The sequence below is a fragment of the Odocoileus virginianus genome, chromosome 1, assembly GCF_023699985.2.
Source record: "Odocoileus virginianus isolate 20LAN1187 ecotype Illinois chromosome 1, Ovbor_1.2, whole genome shotgun sequence".
Classification (NCBI taxonomy): domain Eukaryota; kingdom Metazoa; phylum Chordata; class Mammalia; order Artiodactyla; family Cervidae; genus Odocoileus; species Odocoileus virginianus.
Genome location: NC_069674.1, coordinates 58,204,605 through 58,224,258, shown reverse-complemented (window position 1 = coordinate 58,224,258; position 19,654 = coordinate 58,204,605). Strand labels below are relative to the sequence as shown.

Here is a 19,654-nt window from a genome sequence, read left to right as displayed (position 1 = left end):
ATTTGGCATAACTAGTTGGCAGAAAACTTGTACTTGCTTCTGGTTAATTTCATTTCCCCAAGTGCTCACCAACCATTTGCATAACAAACTTCAGTCACATTTCAACACTTAACACCTTTATGATTATTTCCCAGGCCTCTCATCTCCCCCAGGCTTTATTACTATCTATTGGAATCTCTGCTAGCGTTTCAAACATAATACATGCAAAATAGAACTCTTGTTTGTGCCATTTCCACCTTCTATCTAATTACCTACAACACTACTTTAAAAAAAAAAATTTTTAAGTTAATGACCAAATTACCGTCCTGGTCTCCCTGGATCAAATTCTTGGAGTATCCCTTTTTGTCTCCTGCTTCCAATCAGCTTTCTATTGCCTGTTTTATCTATCCCTTTTCTCTGATCCCAGGGCCATTATCTCAGGGCAGGTACAATTTCCTCTTGCCTGGACTATTAGAGTCAACTTCTTGTTGCTCACCCTGCCTTGAGTCCCTGGTTCCTCTAATCAGCCATACACATACCTGCCAGATTAATTTTCCTGAAGCACAGCTCATGTCATTCAGCACTCGCAAACCTCCATGGCTCCCCACTAATAAATAGAATTTAGACTCTTTAGCCTGGCACTCAGGCCCTAGTCTAGTGACAGCCCTCTTTGCTGACCTTGGTGCTGAGAGAGCCTTCAGAGCGCGTGACAGGCTTGTGTCTCTGTGTGCTTGTTCACTTCTCCTACCCCCATCTCTGATCATTCAGCAAGGGACAGTGCAAGCGTTCATGAAGCTTTTGCTATTCCCACTTTTGGAAAGTGTTTTCTTCTTCCTCTGAATGATGCTAATTCTTCCATCTTTCTCCATCATGGCATAGGTCTTCTTCTGAAAGTCACAGCTATATTAGAGTGTTAGCCTAGAGAGACAGAGTGCCCCTTACTAACCTTCACAGTGTCCAGAATATATGTCACCATCTGAATACGTCATTCATTTTTTCTCTCTGTTTTGCATTCTTAACTAGAAGGCATTGTTCTTAATGGTCTTCTTCGTTGACTGTCTTCCTTTCATCATTTGGTGGCCTCTGCCTTTCTCTACACTGTTAGTCTTGTGAACTACCCCACATTATGCTGTGCTCCCAGAGTTGGGCTCTTCCCATAAGCATCTCTCTTTCTATCATGTACCACCTACCCATCCCTCTCCTCCCCTCCCCACCCCTCACTGTCTTTTAAAAACATTTTTAAGAAATATTTTTCACCTTAAAGATTGTATATTTTTTATTGAGATGAAATTCATATAATTTGAAATTATTTTAAAGTAAACAATTCTGTGGTATTCAGTTCATGTACAATGCTGTGCAATTGACATCTCCAGCTAATTCTAAAACATTTTTAAGATATTGAAAGGAAATCTCATACCCATCAAGGAACTAATCCCCTCTTTTCCTCTTCTCAAGCCCATGGCAATGATCTACTTTCTATCTCTATGGGTTCACCTGGACATTTCATATAAATGGAACCATATACTATACGGCCTTTTGTGTCTGGCTTCTTTCACTTAGCACAATGTTTTCTAGGTTTATCCATGTTCATGCGTCAGCACTTCATTCCTTTTTATAACTCAATAATTTGTTGTATGTGTGTGTGTGTGTGTGTGTGTGTGTGTGTGTGTGTGTATGTTGTCCATTCAGGTGGATTGGGAATTGTTTCCACTTTGGACTATTGTGAATAGTGCTGCTATGAGCATGCATGAGCAAGTGTTTAAGTACCTGTTTTCAATTCTTTTGGAAATATAACGAGGATAGGCATTGCTGGGTCATATAGTGATTCTATATTTAACTTTCTGAGGAACTCCTAAACACACACACTCTCTGTTAATCAGTGGTGTGTTCAGTCCTGAGTACCTGTCTCATAATGCCTTAAGAATATCTAAGAGATCACATTTACTCCCCTGTGTCAGAATTTATGCTCTGATTCACAGTTATCAGCCTAAATACTAGACTTCATTTCCCTTCCCCTTAGTATTCCCTTGACACTTACTAGACTGTCTACCACTGTGGTTCTTTTTTTCTATATGACATCTATTCTCTTTTGTATCTTATTTTATCTGAGTTTAGAACATCTTTATCCAGTGGGCAAAGCTGCCAAACACTTTCTTCCTCATATCCTTGAAATTTTGCTCTGTCCCTACTAGGAGGCAATGATTCCATAATTGTAAGTCACTATCCAGAGAAACAAATTCTACTATATTCCTCTTTTTCAGCCAGCTATTCATTTTTATGTGATTTTTTTTCAAAGGCTAGAGCTTGAACTGGAAAAAAAAGAAGCTTAATGTCTTATGTATCCCAGAATTTCACAAATCTGTAGAGAGATAGTTTCATATTTTTATTCTTCCAGGGCCATTCATCAGAAATAGTGATGTCTGAAGTCTGTTATATTTGGGATACTCATCCAAGGTAGGAAATATAGCACCTGATTGAAATAATAGTCCATCTGTGGACCCTCAAAAGGGAAGCTTCCATAAATGAGCAGAGGACCTCCCACTTGCTAGGGTCTCTATAGCTTCCTTTGCATCATTGCTACTGCTGCTATTCCAGAGGAATGGTTTGACCTTCTCTTACAAGAAACTGATTTCTGTCAAGAGTTCCAGGAGCTCAGAAGTTCTATCTTTCTTTCCCTTTGGTGTGAGATTCCTCCTCACATCAAACTCATGACACTGGTTTGCTTTGCCCACCAAATAAAATACATCTTCCTTTCTGGCCCAACTCTGGAGTATTTTATCCTATTCTCTCTAGTAATTCCCCATTCTAATAAACCAAAAGAAAGAGAGGGCTTCCTTAGGCTCATTCATTTATTCAACAAGTATTTCTTGATGTGTGCCCTGCAGTCTTCCAGGCACTAGGGATATAGCAGCTAGCCAAACAAAGTCCTTCTTTGTTCTCATAGTTTTATAGTGTAGTGAGTGGATGTAGCTACAGAACAAAGAAATAAATCTATGATATGTAGTTTATCAATTACATATGATCATTGATAAGTGCTGTGAAGAAAAGTAGCATAGCATAAGGAGAACCAGATGATGCTATTTTAAATATTGAAGTCATAGAAAGCTTTTCTGACAAGGTGACCTTTGAGACCGCCAGGGGACTGATGAAATAGTCCTAGTAAAAGATGCTGGTGTCTTGGACTAGAGTGGTTGGGATGGCTGTGATTTTTCTTCCGCTGGGAGCTCACTTTGCATTAGAGCACGCCAAAACCCCTGCTCTTCTTGAGAAGCAGACCAGTTAGTGTAGTGTACATCCTGTAGTTCATAAAAGGTGTCTTTAATTTTCGTTCTTCTTTGTCTCAAATGGAACTTCACTTCTTTTTTTACATGCCCTGTATTCTCTCACAAAAATTGTTACTTTTATATTCTTACCCAGTTGATCTCAAGCTTGAAACATGGAGACACATCACCAGTAAGGACTGTTTAGAATGGAAATTCAAATAAGGACTCTGGCAGAGTATTATGCAGATCTCTTGGGCTGTATTTTGAGAAACACTGTTTATAGTCTCAATCTCTCCTAAGTCCCAGACTGCTCTCAATAACAAAAGCAATAAAATGAGTTACTCAGCACCTTCTGCCTTTCTGATCATCACAACTTTAACATAATGTATTCTTGATATTAGGTTAAAAGTTTTGTTCAGGTTCACATGGCTAGTATCAGGCAGGTCTAGCGTTCACACCTCCCTGTCCTACATCTTGAACTGTATGGGTTCCTCTTTACTATACTGTTTAATAAATCACTAACTGGTCACACTGGCATTATCTAATGGAATCTCCTGCCTTTCATAGGAATAAGCAATATTTTAATTTCCTGCTTCTAGCTGTTTTCACACTGGTTCAGATTGCTCAGAATTTTTTTCCTAGAAAGATCTGTTTATACCCCCAGTGATTATATACACCAAAAGAAAAATTAAATAACAAATCTTATATAATCAAGGTTTGAGACTTATTTTCTTTAAAAAAAAAAAGATTATTTTCAATTCCTAAAATCAAGTGCAATGATGCTGTTTAATAATCTATAGATAAGAATCTAAGATACTATGTTAAGCTTAGCCCATTTTCAATAACTCAGGTTTTTTAAATTAATTGCAAGAGCAATATAACAAAATTAAAGAAAATGTGGATGTGCCATCAGAATGGAAGGCTGAATGAATGTTAAATTCCCTCTTTCTATAAACACTTAAAAAGGCCAAATATAATACAAAGTTGACCTCGGGGAAAAAAATTGTAGAGAAAACAAAGTGAAGTAAACGCAACATGTGAAGGTGTTGCAGTCTGGGTGGTTACCAAGCTATATACAGATCCTGTCTCAGTGCAGGAAATGTGGTTTGTGTAAGCTGAGGTCTGTGTGAGAACTGAGACAGAAACCTCTATAGAAGGCCTGGGCCGTGAAAGGCCTGACCTCCACAGGGAAAGGCTAACTGGCAAACTTTAGTTGTTTAGTTGTTTCCTAACACTGTGGGTAGTCTGCTCTGTCTCAGGACTCTGAATGACAAACAAACAAACAAACAAAAAATCAACAACAAAAAGCAAAAGAAGGTCCAGGCTGTCACTGTAGAGAATGTGTTTGTCGTTCTTTACTTGCTAAGTTGTGTCTGACTCTTTGCCACCCTATGAACTGCAGCAAACAAGGTTTCCCTGTCTATCACCAACTCCCAGAGCTTGCTCAAACTCATGTCCATTGAGTTGGTGATGCCATCCAACCATCTCATCCTCTGTCATCCCCTTCTCCTCCCGCCTTCAATCTTTCCCAGCATCAAGGTCTTTTCCAATGAGTCAGCTCTTCGCATCAGGTGGCCAAAGTATTGCAGCTTCAGCTTCAGCATCAGTCCTTCCAATGAATATTCAGGGTTGATTTCCTTTAGGATCGACTGGTTTGGTCTCCTTGCTGTTCAAGGAACAGATTGATATGCATCCTTTTCATCTTTTTTTTCCTGCAGGAAAAAATATGTGTGTTGGGGTTAGGAGAAAAGGAGACAAATGCATAACTTTCAAAAAGACAACTGTGTTCTTCACAGTTTTGTATTTGGCTTTTTCCATTTAACACATTATGAACACTTTTTTACTGCCAGTGTAGCTCTATAAATATTTTTAATGGCTATGTATAGAATTTTAGTATTGGGATACATCATAATTCATGCAAACTAAGAATGGACTTTCCTTGGAAGGAAGGTTACGACCAATCTAGATAGCATATTAAAAAGCAGAGACATTACTTTGCCAACAAAGGTCTGTCTAGTCAAGGCTATGGTTTTTCCAGTGGTCATGTATAGATGTGAGAGGTGGACTCTAAAGAAAGCTGAGCGCTGAAGAATTGATGCTTTTGAACTGTGGTGTTGGAGAAGACTCTTGAGAGTCCCTTGGACTGCAAGGAGATCCAACCAGTCCATCCTAAAGGAGATCAGTTTTGGGTGTTCACTGGAAGGACTGATGTTGAAGCTGAAACTCCAGTACTTTGGCCACCTCATGTGAAGAGTGACTCATTGGAAAAGACCCTGATGCTGGGAGGGATTGAGGGCAGGAGGAGAAGGGGACGACAGAGGATGAGATGGTTGGATGGCATCACCGACTCAATGGGTATGAGTTTGAGTAAACTCCGGGAGTTGGTGATGGACAGGGAGGCCTGGCATGCTGAGATTCATGGGGTGACAAAGAGTTGGACACAATGAGCAACTGAACTGAAGAATGGAGTTACCAGAATACGTTTGACAACTTTTCCAATTATTTACTTACATCATGTGTTTCTTTAATATTCTTCAGCTATGTTTATTTGATATTCTACAGCTTATTTTTTAACTTACTTCTTAGTGTACCTTCTGTAATAGAGGCTGGACTTGGGAAATATTAGAGATAAGAACTTTGTGTTTCAAATTACTTTTTTGCTAAGGAGAAGCAGAGGGGCATTGGTACTAACTGGCTAGGATTGGGTTTTCTCAGTGTTTAGGCTGCACAGCATATCAGTTTGTTGTTTGTAAGATTAGCTGTCTGCTTTATTGGCATACTATTTTAATTTTGCATTTGCACAGACACATGTCTAAAGCAATGATGAGTAGTGTTTCTATATTGCTGTGTAACAAGATATACCAAAACCTAGTGGTATAAAACAAACATTTTATTTTGCCCACAATTTTATGCATCAGGAATTTAGAAAAGACTCAGCTAGGTGGTTTGTGTCTGACTCATGTGACATCAACTAGAGTGAGAAGGGCTGGAGGACCCACTTTGAACATCTTTGCTGAAATGTCTGGTGCCTCTGTGTTCTGTGTTACCTCCCTCTCTCCTCTCATGTGACATTTCATTCTTCAGGGCCTCTCAGTGTGGTTTGGGCTGCTCACAGCATGGTGATCTCACAGAGTCACAATTCTCATATGATAGATAGTTTCCAAGAAGCATAAGCTGCCAGAGCACTTTAAGTGCTCTGACCAGAATTGATCAAAGCAGTCACAGGTACTCACTCCCAACCAGATGAAGAAATAGACTTCACCTCTTAAAGGGAAAGTGAGGTACTTTTGTGGTCATCTTTGGAAAATATGATGTGCCATAGGTAGTTTGTTTCTATAAAGTAGTAATTAGAATCATTTATGTATACAAGCTTTGGGTGTTTTGCCAAGTAAAAGCTCAAAAGTTTAAAGATATATTTCTATGCTTGATAAAAGATCTATATTTTAAAGTAATCAATGTTATGAAATGCACTTCATGGTAAAATCAGTAAACGGACTCATGTTGTCAGCCGTATGTAGTTAGTGGTTCTTTCCTAAACTGGACTTGTCTAGGGGAATGTGGTTATTTTAGACATTCTATTATTTGTTTATAAAGAAGGTATTTGTTGAGTGCCCATTATGGATAAAATATTACAGAGTAATTTAAGGAATGAAAAGATATATTAGACACAGGTTCCGTCTTAGAAGACCATATAGTCATCTAGGGAAGATAAAGGCCTAATATATGATTATAAATAAGGTAATGAGGGAGAAATATATGGAACTGAGAGTGGAAGAGAGTTTTTCTTAAACTCTGTAAGGAAATGTTTCTAGAAGTCAAGAGCTGGGTAGAATGAGAATGTGGAGGTGATGATGAAGATCCTGAGAGGAGGCAAGAGTACAGGCTTAGGTGCAGATGAACCAAGCAATAGTCGTGACCGTTGCAGTTTGGTTATAATTTAGGGCAGGAGTTCTCAAGCTCTGAGGGACACCCGAAGAACTCATCTGGAGCTTGTATGAGGTACATGGTAAAGGAAGAGTGAGGGAAAAGAATGGAAATGTAGGTTAAGTGGGCCTATTGTTGTCTTGAATGCTATGCTGTGTTTCTCTTATTTATATGAGGAGGCAGTGAAGAACCACTGAAGTGTGATGATCCTGGGAATTACCTGATGGAAGCCAAGCTTTAGAAAAGTAATCTGGTACCAGTATGGATGGCAGTTGGAATAAAACAAAGTTGGAACTGGGGAGTTTGGGATAGAGGTTGCTGTGTTTATTCAGGAAACAGGAAATCAGAACCTGTCCCGGGATGACAGTGGTGAGAATAGAAAGGAGCAGAGAGACTCAAGTGAGGAAGTATCTGGCAAGGAATTTGATAAGACAGTGGTGATGCAAAGTCAGACATCTAATTATGGCTTTAATATTATAGTTAAGACTGGGCAATAAGGAGATCTCCAAATCAAGAACCCAGGGTAAGGTGCTCACTTGAGGGGACTGCTGATGAGCTGGTATGTTGTGTATATCGTGTTTGCCTAATGAGGACACTCTGTTGGGGGAGAATCAGCTCTGGAGGTCAGGAGAGAGGCTAAGGCTAGAAATAGGGATTTGAATATTATTGACAGAGTGGTGGGGAAGATGGAGACTGAAGACAAGCCACTGATGTTTAAGTTCACTATTCCACAGAACTGTGTAAACAGAAGTCAGCAAAGGTTAAGGGATGAGTCAGTGGTCAGAAACTGGCATCATTTATAGTGCAGCATTATTTTGCTAAGAAAATGCATGCTTCCTGGGGACCTTCATTCAGCTGGTATTGAAGAGCTGGGAGAAAATCAGGAAAATATTGCTCATTTACCTAAGAGCAATTCTTTGTGATCTGTCACACATGTAATTTAAAGCAACAACAGAGGCCTCTGTTCCTCTTTTGTTCATTACTGCAAATGCCTGTACCAGCGCCAGAGGTCTCTTAGGGATGTTACCTTAATCCAGAGGATTTTGATTTTATTGAGCTCATCTCAGTGTATAGAAAAGCTCCTACAAAGTTTAGCCCTGTATCAAAAAAAATGAAGCATAATAGCACCATGTTTTATTGCTATTGTTGATGGAGCTGCTAAGAAATAACTTTATTGGGACAAGAATCCTTGCAATCATTTTTGAACTTACAAACCAATATCATAAGCTACTAAATACAACTTTTCTCAAAGGCATAACCTATAATTGGACACTACTCATGGTTAACAATGGGATACAATATAATGTAGCTATTTCAAATTTCATTTTCTTCTCTTTTGTTGTGATTTTATTATATACTTCAGGCTGCTTCTGCACTTGATTTACCATGGGGCTAGCATAGTAGTATGTAACAGGCTCTGTTAGATTAGACCTGTGTACTTCACGCCATTTCATTCTTATGGCAACCTTGCAAGGTGGATATTTTTGCTCCCATTTTGACAATGGAAAAAGTAATACTGAAAGAAATGGAGTACTTACCAAAGATGCACAGCTATTGATTTTTCCAGTCTGTATCCCACCCCGTAGGATTTCTTGACTCCAAAGCTTCTCCTCTCAGCACTTTGCTACTGATGTTCACTCTACTCCTTTTCCCGTGGACCCTCCGGGTATCATGTTACTCCAGCAACATGGACAATGTACTATTGATGCTGAATCATCAGAATTTTTGATGATTAGAGAGGATCTTTTTTGACTCTTGTCTTTCACAGATTTGTTTGGGTTGAGATATCCCTTCCATCTCCTTAAGTTAAAAATTCTTTTTAAAGTAATGAAGCAGTTGGCTTTTCCGGTTTAAGAAGACATGGAAAAGCTGGCCAAGGGCAGGGAGGGAATACTAAAAGGAAAGGGAAAGCTAATTGGAACTGTTGCTATCAGCACTGAATGTGTAACAGGCTAAATAAGGCCAGGATCTTCATGAGAAGACTTTATCCAGAGGCAGGGCAAGCTCGACTCCTGGTGTTTTGTGGACTCCACCCTGCTTTGGTGATGATTGATGACACTGTCTTAACACTGACAAGGTGGCGCAGAGCAGCCGTGAAGACAGAGCGCCCAACATGTGCAAACCATCATTATTGGCCAAATCTCTGTTCCTCACCCCAAGGCAGCAAATGTTTCCACCTAGCTCTGGGGCCACACGGGCTAAGCCCAGTCTCTCCTTAGGCTTAAGTCCTGACAACTTAACATAAATCTATGAATTTATTAATATAAAGCATCACGAGTTTTAACAGTGCATATCAGCCTTTTGCACTGTCAACATTAACATATATATAAGACAACAAAATTGTTTGGTACACATTAAGAGGATTCATAAATTAGACAGCATTCAATTATCTGAGTCAGTGGAGTAAAGTCATGTATAATGCATAGTGCCAGATCAAAGATAATTTGTAATTTTGCACTGGAAAAATAAATTTGCCCTTATTAAATTTTCCTTAGGCCACTACTGAAATTATCCACCTTTCCAAGGTACATACACACACAGCCAATATAAAGAAAGGAGATATGACTTAGAAGCATTCATGCTAACCGAGCAAATAGTTTGGAATGTAGAAGTTTTCTGTTAGCTCTTAGGGATTCCTTTTGTTTCTTAGTAGTCCAGCCAGTATTTGTCTTATTGCTGCTACACCATCTTTGACATGGATTATCTATCATTATACAAACTTCAACTTTAAATATTGTCTGTTATTTAGATACTAACTGTGCATATTAAAAATCAAAAGACTAAATGTTGTTTACTCTTACCCTGATTTCAATGTACTGCAATTGCTGTCTCACATAGCATCCCAGCTCCTGGCATTGTGTTAGCATGTTTATTGATTGAATGTTGAGTAGTCCTCGAGAGATTTCTCTGAATTAATCAAAGTACGAAAGCCAGACAACTATTATTTGTAGAAGCTCAAAATAACCAAAAAATCATAGCAGCAATACAAAGCATATAAAGCTGAAATGACTCCATTAATTTACTTCTCTCTAATGCACAAAATAATTAAGACTATATATTAAGGACTTAATATCAATATTAGAATTGATGATGGGCCAATATGTTTCCCCCTCCCAAATTTATTGACTAATACATGACAAATATACAATTATAGTGCACAATGGGATGGTTTGACATGCATATATACTGTGGAATGTTTACCAAGACCAAGATAATTAACACACCCATCACATCACATAGTTAACTTTTTCTTTGTGTGTCTGCTTTTCACATGATCACAGCATCGTTATTTCTTTGTTGATTCAAACTATACTAGCAAGATGTCTTCTCAAGAAGGCAACAGATTCTTTAAAACTAATAAAAGTAGGAAAAAAAATCTGTTCAATAAATTTCTTGTTTTTTATTCACATAGGAGTGAACCTGATTAAAAGTAAATAAATAGATCATAGTATTTAAACTAAAAGGTTTATAATTATTCCTCATAAACAGTATTATTTCTCATAAATAATACAGCCATTTAAGTAGCATTTTTAGTTCACACAGTCTGAAACTCATTTAAAACTCAGCTAAAATTCTTAGAAAGTATTTTACTTACCTTCTGAAAACAAAATGTTTAAAAGTAACAAAACATTTCTTTCCATTAGAGGATATAGTTTGATCAATCCACTGATCTGTTTTTATATTATGTATTTAGTCCATATGAGTCATCACATATATACAAATGTATAGCCATACCAGGTGAATATCATTTTTAGAATTTTAATAGTTTTTTTTTTCCTGGATCTTTAAATGTTCTCTAGGCTCAGTCACACACAAAAAAACTAACTATAGTTTTAAAGGTGATTTACAAGTATTTCCTCCCTTAATCTTTGCTTTTTTCTCAATTCTCACCCCTTTACAAGCTGAGAACAATATGTCTCTACTTGTGCAAATGTTTCACAAGCTCTAGTCTGGAGGTGGATGTGTTACTGCTCAAGAAAATGTATTGATTCTTGCATGTAGCTGACAACCTCCAAACATTACCTTTGAAATGCAATGCGCCCCGGGCTATGTCCTTTCTTCTTCTCTAGGTAAGCACATTAATTCCTAGGGTACAACTGGGTGAGTCCTGAATATCTAAGTTCTACTTCCCACCCTTGCCTAGACTCTTGCACAGAATTTTCAGTTGCATTTGGGTTGTCTTCCCATGATATTCAATAGAATCCTCAGATTGGTAATCCAAAACTGAATTTGTTATTTCACGTATCTGCTCCTTCTACTGTGATCTGTCTATTGTTAATAGCATTACTGTCTTTCTAGGCAGGTGAGAAATGAGCCATCTCCAAATCCTGTTCTTTTCTCAGCTCCCAGGTCTAACCCAGGTCTAAACTGTAACCAGTCTAAATCCACACGCTCTCGGGTTTCATTTATTTAATCAATCAACATGTTTTGAGTTTCTTTCTACTTTCATGCCATGGGTTTATCAATAGAATATGAGACAATACCTGCTTCAGGAAGTTCATACCACGTAAGACACAATGAGCTAAACATACCCTCCCTGTACAGAGTGGTAATCACTAGTTATCATAAGTACGTCTGGACGCGGAGACTGGGCAGAGGACCTGGAAGCCTTCCAGGAGAAAGCAACATGTAAGCTGTGTCTGGAAGGATGAAGAATTTTCCAGGTAAAGGGTGAAACAAAGCCTTTCAGGAGGCAGAAGCAGCAGTCTGTGCAACTGTGCAGAGCTGTGAGCATGATTTGAGCACAAGTTGAGGAGCAGGGAACCAGGCCCACCATGCTAGGAAATGTGGATTTCATTCCCAAAGGTTCCTTTCTTTCCATTTCTCTTACCCACAGTCATATCTCTCGGTAGCACCATCATAACAATCTCCTGACTGTTCTCTTGTTCTCCACGCTCTTTTTTTCTTTCCTCAGACTGTGGTCAGAGGTGGCCGCCCCTGTTACTCCTCTTGATCCTTCAATGGCCTGTGTTATTCACCTGGTCACTTTCATTCCCTGCAACCTTCCCTTCAATCAGGTATCTTGGTTGCAAATAACACAAACTCATCTTGACTAATTTAGGTAGAAAAGATGTCATTGGAAGGGTATTGATATTTGATATCACTGAATGAATGGGATGAAAACAAGGCTTGGGAATTAGCAACATAGGATGCCCTATGTCACACATAGGAGAAGGATGATAGGTTTGGCAACTGACATCTCTGGGCACTTCCTGGCACTCTTGTCTCTGCCAGAAATCTCTTACCCTTCCTGTGTCTTTGCTTAACTCACTCCACACTCATAGTCCTGGATGTGGGTATCTGAATGGTTGAGCCCTGTTCAGGTGTCTTCCCTTAGCTACTGGCAGTGGAAAGAAGGAACATCTGGACCTTCCAACCTGGGCAGTAGGCAGTGGATGATGCATTGCTTCTCACTAAGACTTATACAGACACACAAAGGTGGTTAAGATGGGTGGTTGCCTTTGCATACCATGCCCACACCTATAATGGTCTCACTGATCATTAAGATCCTACTTCACTATGTGTACCTTTAATACTTCAAACACCTGGCAGATATTTCTCCTAGAAAAGCCCATTTTGCTATGGTTTAGACCATTCTCTCAGTTACCTTTTATCATACTGTGTACTTTATTTTTTTCCTTGTCAACTCAATTCTTTAGATTTTGGTAAGCTTAAATTTAAGAACAGTAGTTATAGCTCTGACCACTAAGACATTGTTCTGGGATGAGGAGAAGCGCAGAGTTCAGTAGATCACTAATTCCACTCATCACTTACTCGTAGATACACAGCAAGATTCTGGGGGTCAGGGATTATCTCCAGCCACAAACCACACTAAACAGATCTTGTTATATCAGCAACACAATGGAAAGAAATGATATTTCTAAAAGACCATTTAAAGGGCATTCTATCTATCTGTGCTACCAGGTAATCCAAGTACTTACCACTGCAATAAGTTAGACCAACTCACTGGACATGAGTTGGAGCAAATTCTGGGAGATTGTGAAAGACAGGGAAGTCGGTCACTCTGCAGGTCATAGGGTCACAAAAAGTCAAACACGACTTAGAGACTGAACAACTAGATTACATACAAGATGACGTTGCCTTAATCTCTTGCAGAACAGAATTCAACTAATTGCCAGCAAATTGAATTGTTCTACAGTCTTTTGGGTGGAACCTACTTCCATGCACACTGTCCATTTTGAGGCTTTAAGTATCTTGTGGCAGAGCCCACATGTGAGAGCTTGTAGAAATTTACTCAGACAAAAACTTAGTTTCCTTTAAAAAATTGGGATACTCCCTCCCATCCTTTGAGGGTTGTGTAAGCTGGCTATCTGAGAGTCTCCACAAAGAAGAAGATATACCAAGTGTGCTCTCCACAGCAACCATTTTGGCCCTCAGAGTTTTCATTTTTATGGGCCTTCTCTTGTTTTTGGTTCATTGTTTTGAAAGCCTCCTCATTTTCTCTTGGAAAAAAGGAATAAAAGAGGGATGGAAGTAGGGAGAGATAGTTAGAGAGAGGCTGGATGCCAGACTACCACCCACAGTTTTAGATCTGGTATTACTGTCTTTAAAGATCTGCGAAGATGAATATTTACCAGGAGGATAAATGTCACCAGAGTTTCGGCTCAGTCCTCGGTGGGATGGGACCCATCTAGGATCTCACCATCTGGCAGGAAAGACAGAGGTTTAAACGGAGCTTACCATGGCCAAGAGTGGCTGCATCTGCCATGGCAGCAGGGCTGGCAATGGCTGTTGGACAGCTCCTTGTCCCAAATCCTCTCCTGCCAATGGCCCTCTAGGTCGTCTGAGTGCTGTCTGCCCAGTGGTCTAAACCTGGTTTAAAATAACGTCAACAACAGTAAAGACTTCTACACCTCTCCCCTCATGTATTTATGCAAACTATTTTATCTCGTACATAAAAATAGCCTATGAAACATGAGCTGCTAAAGAGAACACCAGTCAACATTCAAGACATCGTAAGTCATCCTCCACTGTGGTTTATTGTGGATACTGTGAGTTTCTAACTCTCCAAATTATATTCAAGTATTTCATCACCTGCTTAATCAAGCTGCAAAATAAGGAGTTAGACCACTTCAACTCCAGTGATTTGATTATGTGGTGAGGAGACTGGTGCATAAACATTAATCCTGGGAAATTAATTCATGAGAATTAGCTGGAGATACCCCTAGAGGCCTGTTTTGTATCTATTTCTGCATAAAATAGTTACAAAAAAATTGAACTAACTACTTACTCAAAGAGTCTAGGGGGGACTAGAATGATTATGCATGATTCTATAGTTATCTAGAGAGCATTGTGAAGAGGCTATGAAGTGACCTGAAAATACATTCTGATTGAAGCTCAGTCTTGAACAGGGAAATTGCTTTGAAATGATTAAAGTTAAAATTGTTGGTTATGAAGGAAAACACTTGTCCTAGAATGAGGCCTTTAGATGAGAGAATCTCTCTTGGAATCTTTTGTAAATCACATGGCTTTCCTTCTGAATGGCAAAATATTGGGTCGTATCAACCTATTACATTGTCTCAAATCTGCACCTCAGTGGAGGGTATGGAGGATTAGGAGGATGCTCTAGACAAAAATCTGGCAGCAGATGTCATTGGGTAAAGATCTACCTTCAGGAGAGAGGTCACCAGCATCCCTGGGAGGCAGTTCAGATGCATCGGCTCAGAGGAGACTTCCCACGGCATGACCACAGTCTCTGCTGCCAGGCTTCTTCTTATGTCTGCTCTATCGGGTTGTAGTTTGATGCTCTGTTTAAGTATCTCTCTTTCTTGTCAGATATTGAGATCCTAGACGGGGGTCCCATCCCACCTAGGACTGAGCCAAAACTCTGGTGACTTTTATCCTCTGGTAAATATTGATTTTTGCAAATATTCAAAGACAGTAATACCAGATCTAAAACCTCGGAGGGCAGATACTTCAGAAATCAGATTGTTTGGATGTTGGGAAGGTAGTGTCAGTGTGTAGAAACAGCAACTAAATGATATCTATACCATATGTAATGTAATGCCCCCAGTAGAATCTGGGGTAATGTCTATAATCAAGCACATTAATATTTCTGGAGCGAAAATTATGAATAAGTACACTGTAGGGGATAAATAAAGGGTATAATTTTCTAACAGTTTGGGTCATGTCTGGTTTTTGCTACTAGAGATTACACAACAGTGAATTTTTGGAGCTTGTTGGATTTTGGAATTGCAGATAAGGTATTGTCATCCTGTATTGCATCTTTAGGAAGAGAAGTGTTCTTATCTAAGGGAACTATTCCCCAACACAGGGACCTTTCCTCTTGTCATTTCAAGGAGGAAAATGAGAACAGTGCTGGGTTTTTTCCTAGATGGTGATGTGTCCTCATAACTGGTGCTGTACTTGGGTCCCTGTGGGAGGGGGCGGTGGAAGTGGTTCATGCCCCACAAATAAAGCTTTCTCATTGTGCTGCTCCTGTGCCTTCTACTTTATTGGCTACTGCTTCCCTCTGTTCTTCTCCATTTTTCTAGTTTTCCTTCTCCCCTCATTTATTCTTAAATATATTTTTTTTGCTTACCAGCTTAGGTCTTAGGAGTACTGATATTTTCCTTGTTTGTCTTCTGCATGATTCTTTGGCACATGACCCTCCTGCCTCTCATTCACCTCAACAGCCAAAGCTCTGAGTTATTAGTTTGTCTGTCTTGGAGTAGATGTCCGTCAGTGCTTGCTTAGAGTGGAAGCAGTCACCCTGCATGTTTTTGTTTGGAGGACTATGTTTTATCTGCTCAGTGCTGTGCTGATAAGCATCTTGGGAATGTGAGCTGGATGACAAGCCACTACTCTTCTCTTTATGACCCTTCTCTACTGCATCAGACAGTGTTAATGAAATGTCAAATCTTTATATGTTAATCCATGTCTAAGAATCAAGTAGGTTGCAGCATCTCTATCCTTCAGACTTTTTAAAAAATATTTTTTCATAATATTTTGAAACAGTGTTGTTGCTTTTTCTATATGATACATTTTTGCCTGTCTTTATTTCTAATTGTTTGATTTACTTAGACCATACGTCTGCTTTTTTGTTCATATAGTCAAGAAAATTCACTTTTATGCTACCTGATAAGGGAATTATCTTGCCCTCCTCAACCTTTTTCTCTCAATCTTGTAGGTTATTTTTAAGTAACTGCTTTTAGTGTTGATGTTGTTATATAATACTGACATTACCAGAAAGTGGTGACTGCAGAGATAGGCTGAGGAAGGCAAGTCTCCGCACAGTCGGGGCATCCTTCTCGTGAAGCTGAGTGTCCCCGACACCCATGAAGGCAGCGATCTTGCTCTGTCTCTTATCTGTATGAGTAATACACCGTTCTATCCAGTGCTTGACGGTGCTGTGTTTTCCTTCATAACTCTGACACCAAGATGCAGTGAGCGAGGTGTCAGATGTCTATTCCTGGTGGCTGGCGTTGTGATGATCTCTGCTGTCCTCCATCTAGCTAGAGTCCTTCCAGGGGATTAGTACCTGGTGTATGATGCCCTGCTCCTTTGGGATACATCACCATTGCACAGGACTCTGCCCTACACTCCCCATCTGCAGCATCAGATTGAACCGTAGTACCAGAAAGCAGGCTCCGAGTGCAGTCCCATGTTCCCTGTGGCCTGCTCTCCACGTACCGTCCCATCCCTGGTCTTAGCAGTAGTTATGGAGACAACAGCCTCTCTTGTGGTGCTCCAGCCCAGAAACAGCTGGAGTGCTCTGTCAGGGTACCGCTGAGTAGTGTTCCCTGGCTGCCACTGTGAGCAGGCTGGAGCGGATGCTGTATTCAGGAAAACTTTCATGTGTGGAAGAGGACAAACCGCCAGGATTCTGGTCTATTACTCAAAACATCAATGGTACTTATCCCAGGAGAATGAAGACCAGGGAATTATAAGCTTCTCTCCTTACTAATCTTGTTCATTTGTTTTGGAGGTAAATGGGGGTCTCCAGAGGCAAGCCAAGCCAATTTTCATTGCCTGTGTAATATATTTTAAAAATTCTTAATCTGCAGAAAATATACAAATTTAAAATCTATGTATTATATAAATATGTTTTTCAAATCCATACTGTACCTTTAAAACATGATTTGAGACTGCACTGAAGAACTGGATGAAGAACGGTATCACAGTCATCTGATAGCACTAGCTGATGGTCAGTCCACTGTGGCACGTCGTCTGTAAAGCTCTCATGCCTAAATAATATTGTTTTCCAGCAAACTGTGGATGTTTCTCTTAAATTAGGGAATCTCCTTGATGCCCAGATCAGAAAATGTAGCATTTCCAGATTGAAGCCCTCCTCCTTAGTGAGCATTCACTCACTCAGCAAGTATTTGTTGCTGACAAGCAGTTCCTCATCTTGGACAAAACACCGCTCTTTTCAGAAAACCTTTTTGTCAAATAACCCTGGGAGTTCTGTGCTTCATCTCATTTCCCGTTTCTCTCCTGACCCTGGTTCTAGTTCTGAACGTCTTTTTTAAAAGGAGCTGCATGACCAGTCATCTTTCTTTCTTTCTTAGTTTCTTCTCTGTGTTTCCCCTCTGCCCTACCTGCTAGGGCAGCTCAACTGGTAAAGGATCCGCCTGCAGTGCAGGAGACCCTGCTTGCATTCCTGGGTTGGAAAGATCCACTGGAGAAGTGACAGGCTACCCACTGCATTATTCTGGCCTGGAGAGTTCCATGAACTGTATAGTTCATGGGGTTGCAAAGAATCCCGACACAACTGAGTGACTTTCACTTTCACTTTCTTTCTGCCCTATCTCTAGACTTATGTGCTTATGTTAGTCCTTGGTCAGCAATGACCAGTACAAAGGAATTGATTTTGTTTTTATTATTTTATCACCACACTCACAGCTTGTTCTTGCAAGCTGTTACTTCAAGGGAGGGTGTCCTCAAGCCAAAAACTGGCAGAGTGTTCTATAAAATGTAGCCTGTGGAAAGGGGTGAAAGGAACCAGAGTAACATACCTGTGCCCCTGGCACTTGAATCAGAAGCGGGGCCCGTGGAGGCTGTGTTTATTAGATGCCAAAATAACTTCTCAGTGGAGCCAAGTCAATCAAAGACAGTCAGTTCACTGTAATTTTAGTCCATGTGGTTTCTTGGCATCATGTGGACCAAACAAACCAATTGACTGATAACACTGATCACTTTCCAACCAGCAATCCCAGTGTTTCCCAGAGAAGGGATTGCTAAAGAAGGAGCAGGACTATACAGCGGGTATTTATAATGATCCCCTGGATACAAAATAAAGTAGAACTTTGTATCTAAAAAATGAGAATTTGAGCTTTACCTAACATTGCTTTTATAGAGTATTAATACTAATATATGTATAGATTATTTTGATATAATTTTATATATTTTATATTTACATATTATATGGATAATTTAAAATATGTGAATACAAGTATTTTTGGTGGGGTACACAGTCAAACTTGTTTGTTATTCTAGATCCTTGATTCCCCATCTTTAGGCAACAGAGTTTGGTAAAGGCTCCTTAATGCATGTAAATGGACCTATTTTCTCATTCAGTAGATATGAAAAATACAATAATCTGCTAAGGGTTTATAATGTTTTATTTAATATAGTTTTAGTGCTCTGTTTTAAAGTTTACTGTAAAAGTGAATTCCTCTAGCCTAAGAATATTGTGAATCTATTGGAGGAGACACATCTACACAGGGTCACAAAAGAGCAAAGAGACAGGAGCATCGGGTACCAATAAAATATTAGGTTGGTCGGTCAGAGTATTTAAGCTATTGAAAAAAATTGTGTATGCATAAACTCTCTCTCTCTCCTTAATAACAGACTTTTTTTTTTTTTTTCCTTTTTCTCATCCTCCTTTGTTCCCCTATTTTGGGTGAATATTGGGATATCTCAGGAACTGGCTTCCAGGAATGTGTCTTTTATTTATGCCTGTATTGGTTTGGTAGCGCTGCCATAACAAAATACCACAAACTGCAGGGCTTAAGCAACAAATTTTCTCATAGTTCTGGAATCTAGAAGTCCAAGATCATAGTGTTGGTAAGTCTGGTTGCTTCCAAGGCCTCTCTCATTGGCATGCAAGTGGCTATCCTTCTGCTATGTCCCCACATGGTCTTTCCTTTGTCCACATGCAACTCTGTTATCTCTTTGTGTGTCTTAATCTCCTTTTCTTACAAGCATACCATCATATCAGGTTAGGGCCAAGGCCCTATCTCCAAATACAGTGACATTCTGAGGTGTTTGGGTTAGAGCTTCAATATATGAATTTGGGGGAACACAATTCAGTGCATAATGTGCATTTCTTTTTGATAAATCTACTTATTACAGGAAAGTATGTGGGACTCAGCAATATCAGGAAGTATGATTAGGGTGACCATATCTTGATTTGTCCAGGAAGGTCCTGAACAAATTTTTATCCTGACTTAATTTAAAAAGTGCCCCCACTGACTGTCAGAAGTCTCTCATTTGTATGATAAATTATATTGTAATCCTGTTGT

General features: G+C 39.5%; 1 protein-coding gene across 2 annotated transcripts in view; it reads left to right on the top strand.

Annotated features, from left to right (window-relative positions):
- IMMP2L (inner mitochondrial membrane peptidase subunit 2) overlaps positions 1–19,654 on the top strand; it is a 916,360-nt gene that overhangs the window by 887,807 nt on the left and 8,899 nt on the right. The window lies entirely within an intron of this gene.